The 12,010-nt window shown below is 37.8% G+C and overlaps 1 long non-coding RNA gene across 1 annotated transcript; it reads right to left on the reverse strand.

Annotated features, from left to right (window-relative positions):
- Positions 1–4,093: 4,093 nt before the first annotated feature.
- On the reverse strand, positions 4,094–10,969 carry LOC150102058 (uncharacterized). Its single transcript, XR_016549019.1, has 2 exons — positions 10,836–10,969; positions 4,094–4,304 (listed from the first exon to the last, which is right to left on the reverse strand). It is a non-coding gene; the product is annotated as an uncharacterized LOC150102058 (long non-coding RNA).
- Positions 10,970–12,010: the final 1,041 nt, after the last annotated feature.

A 12,010-nucleotide genomic window follows, 5' to 3' on the forward strand; every position in this document is an offset into this window, starting at 1 on the left:
AGTTTTCATTGTGTGTGTGCGTGTGTGTGTATGTGTTCTTCTGGCCAGTTTTAATGTTTTGTGTAATGAAAACGAGTTTTGGGGAAGAAAACATTGCTATCTATTAGACCAGCAAGTTTGTCTTCGGTTTGTTAATCAGGGAACAAACTGTTATTCTTTGTTCACTCCGGAGTATACTTTTTATTAACAGCATGCTATTTTTCAGAACGAAGTGCAATTTATGATCCTTTGCGTGGATTGAAACACAGATATTCTTCATCGTGTTTCAGTGGTTAAATTGCAAAGAAGGACCGTACCTTTTCTTTGCAAAATTGCTCTTCTAATCCTAAATAGGATTTAGATCTTTAATCCTGAATAGCTTTTATAGACTTTTGAACCAAAGATATCAGTAGCTAGTCATGGCAGCGTGTATCCTCTTGCAAAGTGAAAAACCGGTGGCGAACACACGGAATTCATAGGCATAGCAAACACTATTCCCCATTCCTATGCCAATGGCTTTTACAGGCCTTTAAGGCCCACAACCTTCCAAGCATGCTTGGATTTCGTAACCGAAGTACGAGGATAGGATGGTCACCCCTATGCCTCGAAGAATTCCTGACTGTATCCATGTGTGTTCACGGGGCCGGTTTGCCTGTTTGCCTGTTTGCGGGATGCAAAACTCCAGATAAACTGGGGAAAAAACCCCAGCTGTCCATGCCCAAGACAGGCTAACTAGGCTATGGCTGAGGAAAATACCTTAAGCTCCTCACGTCGTCGACGGGAATCGAACCCATGACATTCCTTCCGCAGGCATATGGTTACGAAGCGCACAGCCACTAAGCTAACTGCGCGAACGTAGCATAAGAAACACTGCAAGACACAATTCATCCTCTTCCCCCCCCCCCCCCCCCCACCACCACCCTACTAAAAACTATGTTTATAAAACGACACCAAGATAATTGGTTATAGCAGGTTATTGAGACAACGAAATCCCCTGTGTGAAGAAGGGGGGAAAATCTAGTAACTATTTTTCTTTTTACTCAATAAATTGCAAATTAGAAACGTAGTAATTCCAACAAGTCTATTTAATATCGAGTAGTACAATGGCAAAAGAAATTTCTTAAAGAGGATCGTGGAGCAGTCCAGATGTTCCAATTAATGGCTCGTGGGTTCATTGAAATGCCGCACGAAAAAAAGATCGCCGATTTTAGACGAGCGATTAAAAGGGCAAACTCCTCTTCAGTCCACAATCAGCGAACATCATTTAATGAAGCAATTCTGCATTTGGATGCCATCATAAAAAAAATTCTGAAGTGAAATAAATGTAAACTGCGAAGTGAAAAATTCTTTTTGATATGTTTTGTGTGAAATACATTCAAGACGGCTTTTGGTAGGCGTTTTGGGATTACAAAAACAAAAAACATTTTTGCCGAGAAAACTTTCAAATAAATCGCTTTCATGGAGACGAAGTTTTTGAATTTTGAGCAATAAAATATTTGGACAAACCTGCCATTTTTTTTTTTTTTGAAAGAATATTTGAAAACGTTCTCACCACTGCTTGACCAAGAGCTTCTATTTTCTATTTACTGGTTTATTGTAATTTATAAAAGCATACTCCATTTACACATATCAAGTTTATTGGATAATGAAAGTAGGAAATTTGAATTTTAAATATCATTATTAATATTTATTAATAATTTATTATTAATATTTATGTATCAATATTTATTTATAATTTATTATTAATATTTATGTCAGCGTCTTGATCAAGCTTCAGTTGTTAGTTGCGCAACATTAAAACCAATATCTTCAGAAGAAAGATTTGTTCCTGATAGGTGGCCTCGATTGTTTATTAATCGGCTTGTTATTCTATACTCGAACTGAGTAATTCCAGGTCTGGAAAGAGAGAGAGAGAGAGAGAGAGAAATGGGAGTACCTTCATTGGCGATCCAATTCGGCATTGTTCATTTTAGGTGAAGAAAGTGATAATTATATGTCAGTACCTGAAGAATGTCATCCACTACATCGAAATCTGTTTGAAATTCCTGTCATTTGGGAATTTGTTTGAAACAGAATTCCCAAATGACAGAATTCGCTTTGTGAAGTAACTTACAACAGAGGAATGGTTGACAGGGAAAGCTAAACATTACTCTTCGTCATCCATTCACTGATCTTATAAGTTCCAACTTATCAACCGATTAAATTACCTTGATTTGAACGGCCTTAAAATGCTCTTAGGTGAGATGGGATTTCATTCGGGTCTTTCTAATCAATGGGCACACATTTCGTTGCACCGAACTGACGTAGAATAAATGATACCAGAGCTAAGACCACTTCATAAGAATGAGATTTCTCACCTGAAGTAATGCAAAAAAAATTGAATTCGTTCTCTCCGTTATAACAGGAACAAAATTCGACGCGCGCGCACCCGCCCACCCACATTGTTTGGAAAGAAGTTAGCATACACCATCGTCTGAGGAATAAATAGCCATTGCTTCCACCTTAATAAGATGTTGGACCTCCTTTGGCTGTGATGAATACAGCAATCATACGGGGCATCCTTTCCACAAGTGTACGACAACGATCAATAGGAATTTGGACCATTCTTCCCGTAGGCATGTAATGAGCTTCTGAACTGTTATGGGAGGACGTCCCTTGACCTCGCACGACGCTCCAGTACATCCTTCAGATGTTCGATAGGGTTCAGATCAGGGCTCTGTGGAGGCCAGTCAAGGGTGGCGACGATCATGTCCACAAACCACGCAGTTACAGCAGCAGCCTTATAACATGCATTGTCTTGCCAAAAGAGACAATGGTCAGTTCCATAGAAATGTCACAAAGTAGGAACCACTGCACTGTCCAGAATGTTCAACACCTGTCGGAGTTTAGTGCTCGTGGCACCAAAAACAGAGGCCCGAGGCCAAACCAGGAAAAACAGCACCATCACACCATCACTTCCAAATTCCATATTGGGGTTACGCACTCTTGCAAGAGACGTCCTCCGGGCATCCGCTACACTCACATCCATCCATCCATCCATCTGGTTTGTTGAAGGTGTAGAGTGATTCGTCGTACCATCGCAAGCCTTTCTAAGCTTCCAGGTCCTGCTGTAAACGCTCTTTGCATCACTGAAGACGACGCTGCATGCGTGTGCAGGGGAACTCGAGATGGCCTAATTTATAAACAATTTCTCAAATGATTGACCTGCAACATGGCATCCTATCACGATGCCTCCTTCAAATATCGTCAGTTCCTTTCTCGTAGTCATTTCATCCGGGTACAGTTGCTCTGACTTGGGAGTATCATATTTCTCCAATTTATACCGGCTACAAACACGTGACTCGTTACATGGCACGAGATGCACTTTTCCATGGGGTGTCCGTTGACTTCTTTCCAAGTAGTGTATATATGTATATTAACTTCTTTGATTTTAAGGAAATTGAGACTGTCCAAGCGAGTACCTCTGTTGTCTTAACGAAAACTTGCCGAGATCTCTTCTCAGGCCATCAGATTTTTATAATAGTTTAATAATTAAATATTAAGAAGAGGGCATTTAATTAATAAAAAAAGGACCTCATCTGCCACAAATCATACCACAAGGGCATTTGCTTTGTTTATGCCAAACACGCAGCCGTTATGATGCTGCAGGAATCAGGACTTGGAATCACCATACTTTACCCTCTCCTACCGATCCTGTAGTGTGTAATACAAAATTAAGATTTTTATATTATTTTTGTACATTTGCACACAGGGATGTCTTCCCCAAAAATGAGAAAATCGAAACATTTCACTGGGAAAAAAAGACGCACGAAGCTTGCAAGCTGCATATCGCACGTATTAACTCATGAAGTCAGTGCAATTATAATCATAAAAATTCTAATGAGGATTTCAGATGAACCTGAAACTACACGGAAAACAGTTGCAAGTACGATAATAAGAGATAGAACAGGGTTTTTGGTTAGGAAAGTTTCTCGTCTCCCCATCATTCTTTTGTGTGTGTGTGTGTGTGTGTGTGTGTGTGTGTGTGTGTGTGTGTGTGTGTGTGTGTGTGTGTGTGTGTGTGTGTGTGTGTGTGTGTGTGTGTGTGTCGTGTCAAATACGAAATTACTCGCCATTTTTGCTTTCCAGGACCATTTTGATACTTTATTGAAAACAAAAAAGAAACTGTATTTGATATCATTTCATCAAACATTACTAGAAATCATAGATTGAAGTTTCTTGCTATTAGAGAAGCGCCTTTCCCCTCAACATTGTATCGCTTCACAACATTTTAGTGTACCACATCACGATTTGATCTCCATCTTCAATATGGACATCTTGAATTCCTGTGTACAAGAAGAAAAAATAAAAGTGGATAAAACGAATGCTATTAGGGAAATTTCAGCTTAAAAATAAAATGAGTTTTGAATGTATGTTTTGAGTTTTGAATCCAAAATAAATGGATATGCACCAATAAAGTATTATTACTATTATTGCTACGTGATTTCCAAGGAGTCCAAATTTATAATTATTTATTTATACTCCTTGGAAATAATTATTTATAATTATTTCCAAGGACTCATCGGGGGGAGCTTACTCTACGACACTCACAATCCATCAACTACAATGAGCCGCAACTAAACCACGCCACCTAACGCTCACCACCACTACTAGTATTTTTACACACATCGAAGCATCCTCTCCTAATCTTTTTCATCTCATAATAGTGGATTCCATGTTGTTGAACGAGATATTCCGTTTATTTTTTTATTACGAACTTTCAGATCATTGATGAGTTCAGTTAGGTCCGGGGGTTTCGCAAAGCAACTGGCAGCTTACTGTTTTCCTTTACTGGCTGGTTTCAGGTTAAAAAAATCGAGATATTTCCCATCTCAAGATATGCGACGATATGAAATCAGAAAGGATTTTCTTTATTTGTAATATGATCCTGTGATTTCTGATGGCCACTTTTCTGTCTTCTTAAAATAGTGAGAATCCCAGAATGCTGCGGCATTCACCATGTATGCAAATCTCTAAATAGGTGCACACACATTTATTATAAAACTCTCCACAAATTCAAACATTTGTTGAGTTTCTTAGTCTCCAATGTTAGTTTTATTTTCTATTGCCTGGTGTAAGGTCAAACAGGTTTTCTAAGGAACTGTTAACTGGATGAATGCACCACCTAGTTAATGATCTTCCTCTGGGTCTTCTTCGTGTTAGCTTTACATACAACAACTATTTTACTAAGCGATCTTCTCCCATTCTCATTAAATGGCCACACAAACTAAGATTATGTCTGATTACACATTCCAGAATGTTAACTCCATCACGCCGCCTCCTGATATCTACCACTGATACCATCTGTTTACTCTCCTAACCTTTCTCAGAATTGTTACATCTGGGGTGGCCGGTCTTTGATCAACTGACTCCATACCACAGGCTCAAGCGTCAAAGCTACATAACTCAGCCTAAATAGACATTAAAGGATTGCATTGAACTGACGAGAATGTCTGGACTTTGCAGACTTCACCTTCTATTGAAGGTGAAGACTGCAATACATTTCATTAGTAGGTATCCACCTAGATACTGAATGAACGAGGATGTGCATGCAATTTGGGGTTTAGACGTTCAAAGTATATTTTCTTTTTGGCTTAAACCAAAATACAATGATCGCACAACTACATGAAAAGTGATGCTGCTCTGAGATCGGCTCCAGGTTAAGAAAAGTTCGCTGGTTTCGTCAGCGAACCAAGAAACAATCTACTGGAACCTCGAACTAAACAACATCAGCAAAACAAGACGTGTGATGGAAAAGAAGTGCAACTGTCAGAAGAATTACAGTTATAAGATAATTAGGCCATTTGCTAATCAACTATTGATTTTTATAATTTTCATAAATATTTCCCATCGACTTCGATTATCTTAGAACAGTGATTGTCGTTTAGTTTCTTTGTGGTCAGCATAAAACGACAACAAAGTGTTACGTGGACATAATTTATGTTATTGAGACAAAAAAAGAAGAAGACAAAAACAGTCGTCATTTCTGAGATACATTTCACTAATAACCATAAGATGATAAATTCACGCAGGGATGGTTAGCGAAAGGAATGAGTAGCTATAATCTCCAACACCAGACACGATTATAATCTTCACTGATATCTAGTAGAGTGATGTTGGCAAACATCAAAATGTACAATTGGACAGAGGAAATTATTTATGCCTAAGGTCCCACGAACGTGGCATAAATATTATTTATACCTAATTAAAAATATTATTTATGCCGAAGGTCACACAAGATAGGATCTAGGGTCAAGAAGTGAAGGAATTTCCCCACAATAATTCCCTTATTTCCTATTTAGTGACGTTAAATATGAGTGAGCGAGTACGGGAGTGGCGCCGTATGGTCACTCCCTTGCCTCATAGAGTTTTGGGGAATGAAACCTTCTGCTAGTAGAAGTGGTAGAGTCGCAGAGGACCTTTCCACACAGATTTAGTACGACAATCACAAACACCCATGGTGGGATTCGAAACTGCAACCTCACACGGCCATTTCCTATTTCCCAGAGAAACCAGAGTAAGAAATTATTATCAGACCTACAGAAATGTTTTGGAAAAAAAATTAGAAAAAACAGCAGAGTTAATATTGGTGAGTACCTGCTGGATTTCTATTCTGGACATGGACTAGTCTATAGTCTACAATTGGTAGACTGTAGACTAGACTAAGAGAGAGAGAGAGAGAGAGAGAGAGAGAGAGAGAGAGAGAGAGAGAGAGAGAGAGAGAGAGAGAGAGAGTAGTGATATCTTCACGGTGATCCAACACACCAAATTATAAACCGAACTTAAACAGGAAATGAGATCAATATTTCGTTTTGAGCAGGAGAAAACTGAATATCATATTATATTATATTTGTAATATAATATAATATGTAATTTGTAATATCATATTACAAATAACAGTATATAAAAAAGTTTTAAAAGTAATTACTGTAAAGTTGAGCAGATTTTATAGGTGAACCTTAGACTGAAATATACAAATGTTATTAGGAAAAATACGAAAGAATTCGAATCAAAGAAAAAAAACATTGGAAATAAACTCTGAATAAAACATTGATGCAACCAGAAACTAATATGCTCATGTTGTCTGCAGTAAAATCAGAACTGCATGGTAGACTGGACGCAGGAAGGTAAAGAGACACTCATGAAAAAGAGGAAAAGAATGAAAATTTTGCTGACCATGTCAGCATGTGTTCTGATAGAATACAAAAAAAAATGTAAGAAGAAAAGCAGTGCGTAAGAGATAGCTAAACAGACATCTTGAGGAAGATGTAACAATAAAGAAAATTAATATCACGAAGGTATCAAAACTATCTGAAGAAAACTGAAAAAAAAAGCTTAGAAATGTGGAGGATGGCTATGAAAGGAGTCAAAGGTGGAAAAAAACTGAACATCATGACATTCTAGATTGGAGTAGTTATTTTGAAGACTGTTGAGGTAAACAAGAAACGAAAGAACGGTTGTTGGAAACATTTAATAAATGCAGTCAGGAGCACACATCAGTACTAGAGGTTGCTACAGAAAACCTGAAATGTGGGAAGGCAAAGCTAGGATGTAGATGATATTCGACCTAAAATGTTGAGTATGGAGGCATAAACGTTTTACGCAGGCTCATTGAATACCTCAGAAGGCCTAATCTACACGAATGGAGTGTACCTCTCGTGGTACTCATTCATAAAAAAGGGAAATAAAACCGAATGCGAGAATTACAGAGGACTTTCTCTACTTATTGTTCAAGATTTATGTAAGTATATTTGAGAAGAGGATAAAATATTTCGAAGAAATGCTTAGAATAGAACACGTTTGGTTCACAACGAATAAAAGGTTGTTAGGATCGGATTTTCACTTTACGACAAATAGTTGAGAAATCCTGGGAATATAACAAAGATCTGTATTTAAGTTTTGTATGTTAAAGGCATATGACAAGAGAAAATAAAAAATATGTTCAAAACACTGCAATTTTACGGTGTAAATGGGACAATTGTACCGAGCATTACACTGCCTATATTTAAGTCGTGTGTCAACACGTAAAACTTAATTTCCTGTATAAGTTTCTTGTTATGTCTCACACCTGATATAAAATCAGGTGTGAGACATAAAAAGAGCCTCCTTAGCTTAGTCAGAATAGACGAAGCCCTTTGGTCGGAAATACCTGGGTTCGATTCCCGTCAGTGACGTGAGGAACCTTTATCTGGTCTCTTTCGACGAAAGGTGAGTTAGCCGGTCTCATACGGTAGGGGATTTTTTTACCCGGAAACTCGGGTTTTTCGTTCCCAAGAACACGCAAACCGTCCCCATGAACGCACATGGATTACAGTCACGAATACGTCCCAGCCGTACGCCGGTCCCGCGCCCAGATAAAATTGGGCGAGATTTGGGAAAGCAATGGTGAACTACCCTGTAAAAAATCTCACCAGGAATAGTTTGTGAGCAATGCCTACAAGGTAACCTACGGTCGGAAACGACTGAAAGGGAAAATCAGAAATCAGACATAGCAAAGAGCACATTATCTCCAGTTATTCATTATCCGTATGGATCACATTGTGAAGGAAAGTGATATTATACCGGATATCAAATTTGAATAAGTTAATCTCAGCTCTTTATGCAGATGATATTACACTCTGCAATAAACCCAGTAGAAGTTTGCAGATTCTTTCACTAAACAACTGAATAAGTGCTGTAAGAAATATTGCATAAAGACCAAAACTATGATCATAGACAGGAGCATAGAAAACTTCAAGTGCATTCCGAATGAAGAACAAGTAAAACTTTTCAGGTATTGAAGTACAATGTTTAGTGAAGGTGGCAGATGAAATATGGAAACAGGTAATAAATAAAAAAAAAACTGGTATTGTGGTTAGCTGAATACATTTATATGGAATATAGTTAGAAACACTAAACTAGCTGTATGAGGAAGTGCTCAAACCAATTTTAGCACATGGATCATGAGGTCGCAGCAATTACCTGCTGCCACTCGACTCCCGGATGCCATTTAAAATCATTGGTAGGTTTTGACCAGCTATTTATGATTAGCGAAGGGTGAAGATTAGCTTTCCCCACTTTTCCAAAAATTAGAACTAAACGGCTTCGCTTACTCCATTAGGAGATAAAAGTCGGTAACGGATTTATACACGGATACATCACAGTACGGACATGTTCAAACCGAATTACATACTGATTATGTTTAAATTATAATTAACTTATCGTACAGCCATAACATCCATCTAATTCTGTTTTAAAGTTACTAAAATTCATCGATTTGTTATCCATTTGACGAATTCCATTCCCACATTAAGTGAAACCGATGCTCCAAATTAAGTTATAAACTTCATTTAAATTCTGAATTGAATGATAGATTTCCTCTCAACCCTATTTACACTTTATCAATATTGTTTGGACGCCCTCGATTTTCTTCTCATCTTTTTAGAACTTTGCTGAGAGTCCTAATCGAATATTGGCCTGAATAAAGATTTGTATAAAAAGTATCATCATATCATTTCTCCTACAAGTAAAACTTCTTTTAGCTAATTCTACAATATTCTGTGCTTTACGGGTTACCTAACCGATATTATTCTTGAATTTAAATTTCCTACTACTGAAAATATCCCCATCTTTCTGTCCATCAAAGTTCTCTAAACTTTTATTCAGTTTATATCAACTTGATAGTATCCTCTTCTTCCGGTACTGGATACGCTGCCCTTTGTTCACGTTAAATTTTAAACCTAATTTTCCGGTCCACTCCACTCTTTCCATGTTTTTATCATCCTGTAAATAGCTTAAATCATTCGAACAGGTGATTGCTCTTCCCAACTTCACATCATCAGCAAAGAAAGAAATTCTGCTATTAATATTTGAACCTAAAATCATCAATCAACAAATATATTTTCGCACCCATCTCACCAAATGATCATCACTTGATCATCACCAACTCATCTCACCAAATGATTTGACACACATTTCAGTTATTTGGCTATTATGCGAAATTTTTCTAAAATCGAAACCAATCACACCGTAGCCATTATTTGGCTTATTTATCTGAAAACTATGAGGAGATCTGTCATAACTGATCTTCCCTTAAAGAAACCATGTGCTGTGCTCAACAAATGATTCTTATTCAGAATATTCTAGATATGATTCCTAATTAATGCTCCATAATACTAATAAGACTTACTGGCTTTTTTTAATTCTCCACTCTGAGTATTGACCCACCCAAACGAAATGAAATAACCCTCCCAACCTTCTATTAGGAAGGAACTGCTCCCAACTCAAAGATTCATTCAAGGTGAGTAAAAATGGATTTATTAACGAATTTATTACTATGGATTAATTTATTAATGCATTTATTTATTTATTACGCTGCCTTCAAGTTATTGATTGCTATCCTATGACTCAAGATGTCAAATATTTCCTTCTCCTCTTCCTGCTTTATGTTGTTCCTGACTTCTACTCGCATAAGCGCAGGCAAAATGCTTGTTGATGTCTGCAACAGCCGTTCAGTACGTTTCTGGATTTAGATGTAGGTTTAAGTCTCTTCTATTTTTTAAGCCGCTTTTTACATATTCATAAAACGTTTTTTGGATTAACCCTAAAATTCCCAGCTAGTTATCACAGCCATATTTTGCATTTTCTCAAGAGTGTGTTCTAATGTCTGCTTAATGTTTAGTGCATACAAATGACATCACTTTGGACATGGAAATTATCAGCCAGAATACGGACCAACCACAACTGACCCATTCTTTGGATCTCTAACTGATAGAGTTGTTTCGACGTTTTTGCGCAAATTCCTTTAAACTAATGTCATAATTATTTCCTGGACTCACCTTTCTGGCAATGTTCCGAAGACGATCCCTTAGATTTTCTGCAGAATATCCATCCAACGCCGTGTTCTGCACTATTTTCAATTCCCGCAATGGAGTAGATGTAAGGATTGCTTTCTCCTCCTCTGTAATGGAACCTGAAAGCAATGAGACGAATGAGTCTGCTTGAATCACTGATATCTACTGATTCTATACAATATCGGATGATCTATTATTGAGGTAAATTTGCTTAAAATATTTTAAAATTGATATTACAAATCAGAGCAGGAAAGTAACCGAAAGTGGTGTTTAAGCTGACTTGAATAGGGGCTGTATTATACACTCTCTGTCCAAAAAGAAACCGAACGTTTCGAAAATAGAAGAAACTAGTGGCGCCACCTGTTGTATCTTTTTGTTGTCGGAAGCCGCAACCTCCATTAGTGTCATTTGTTTCAATAGAAGCCGAGTTATAGTGACAAGAGTGACAGTGTGTTTTGACGAACGGTCGGAAAATGAGTTTCAAACAGAGAGCTGCGATTGATTTTTATGTTAAACTTGGTAAACGTTTTACCGAAACGCATCAAATGCTTCAAAAAGCATACAGTGATGAATGCCTATCCCGTACTCAAGATTACGAGTGGTTCACGCGATTTCAAAGTGGTCGTGAGACGCTTGAAAACGACGAAAAGCCGGGCTATCTGAAAACTAGACTGAGCGAAGTTAAAATCCAAAAGGTGCGTGATCTCATCAAAGATAGCCCGAAATCGCCCGTGAGATTGATTGAAGATGAATTGGGGATTCCAAAATCAACAATGCACAACTTTTCGACCGAGAGCTTGGGCCTTCGTAAATTGAATTCGCGATTTGTTCACCACAAGTTGACCGACGACCAAAAAATGTATCGAATTGAACATTGCAAGGACCCCATTAAAACCGCTCGTAAAGACTCAAACTTCCTTGAAACGATTGTTACTAGTGACAAAACATGGTGTTTTGAATATGAGCCCGAAACAAAGCGCCAGAGTGCTGAGTGAGGACTTCCCGAAGAGGGGCATCCAAAAAAAAGTCACTTGGAGAAGTCCAAAGTAAATACAATGCTGATTTGTTTCTACGATTCCATGGGCATTATCCACAAAGAATTCGTTTCGCCTAGCCGAACGGTCAATGGTGAGTTTTATCTCGAAGTTTGAACGATTGAT

This window comes from Typopeltis vanoorti, chromosome 11, assembly GCF_054136105.1.
Source record: "Typopeltis vanoorti isolate ZY-2024b chromosome 11, IOZ_Tvanoo_1.0, whole genome shotgun sequence".
Lineage (NCBI taxonomy): Eukaryota > Metazoa > Arthropoda > Arachnida > Uropygi > Thelyphonidae > Typopeltis > Typopeltis vanoorti.